Source organism: Cynara cardunculus, unplaced genomic scaffold, assembly GCF_001531365.2.
Source record: "Cynara cardunculus var. scolymus isolate 2C unplaced genomic scaffold, CcrdV1 Un_Scaffold_5316, whole genome shotgun sequence".
NCBI lineage: Eukaryota > Viridiplantae > Streptophyta > Magnoliopsida > Asterales > Asteraceae > Cynara > Cynara cardunculus.
The window spans coordinates 13,808-15,176 of NW_020202344.1; positions in this window are offsets into that span (position 1 = coordinate 13,808).

Consider the following 1,369-nt stretch of genomic DNA (forward strand, 5'->3'; position numbering starts at 1 on the left):
CACCCCTCCACCCCACTACTACCCCACCCCACTAATAAGTGTTAATTTATTAACCTTATTACATCATTTTCTTAACCATTTTTCTTTGTTTTATTTGCCCGTTAGTGTCTTAAATGATTCTTTTTATGTCTTTTTCATATATTAGTAGTTATATAGTATATCTAATGTTAATTCCCTGTTTATGCAGGTTTTTGACGATTTTTGGGCCCAGTCCTATAGGACCAGGAGTGGCATGGTCCTATAGTACCTGTCCGAGAGCTGAAAATCTGCTTGGGCCGTGAAGAAATGGGATGATCGATAGAGGAGGCTTAAGGCTTGTTTTAACAACACTTTTTCCATACTTTTCTACAAATTAACACTTGTGATATTAGTGATAATTGCTCTCTAGAATATTGCTTTCGGTTCTAAGCTTTCGGTTTATGTTGTTTGACTTTTCAAGAACCAACTTTTGTAGTTGTGCTTTCGTTCTCAAGTTTTAATTTAAGTACTCGTATTTAATCTTCATCTCATTTCTTTTCCAAGTTACGTTACGTTTTATTATCTTATTTTTGTTACGAGTTAGTCGATCGTTGTTGCTTTACATCGGATCTCGTCCTTTGTGGCTCACGGCTAATTTACGTAGTCTAAATAATCCGTTTTTACAAGTTTAAAAGTAATCTTTCGGTCTTTGTAACGAAACTTGTCTTGCAAGTTTCGTTACTTGACTTGAAAGTTTTCATCAAAAGTCAACCCCATTTTCCAAGGTTTTCATATGTCATTTCATCTTCCCATCAAGGTACTACTTGTCATCCCATCAAGGTACTTCTTGTCATCCATCATGTACTTCATTTCATCATTATTAGATTAATAGTAATTAATATTATTTAGTTATTAATAATTTATATTTCAGTATTTATATTTCAGTATTTATATTTCAGTCTTTATATTTCAGTCATTTATATTTCAGTATTTATATTTCAGTGTTTTATATTTCAGTCCTTTATATTTTAGTCTTTACATTTCAGTCTTTACTTTACTGCAATTTACATTTCTGTCATTTAATTTTCAGTACTTTACTTTCAGTCATTTTCATTTCTGTTATTTAATTTCCAGTACTTTACATTCCAGTATTTTCATTTCCTGCAATTTACTTTTCAGTCCTTACATCCTTCGAGAGAAGAAACTGAGCGATGATGGGTTAACGCCTTAGCTTGGGGTGTAATGGGAAATTAAGACCAAAGCCGATGTGAAAGTACAAAGGTGTCTTATTAGCATTATAGTCTACTATTTATTTCAGGTGCTTAATATTTCATTTGATGATTACATTAAAATTGATTGACAACTAATTTTGTGTATAAAAATGTATTGACTTTCAAAACCTGAGGTAATA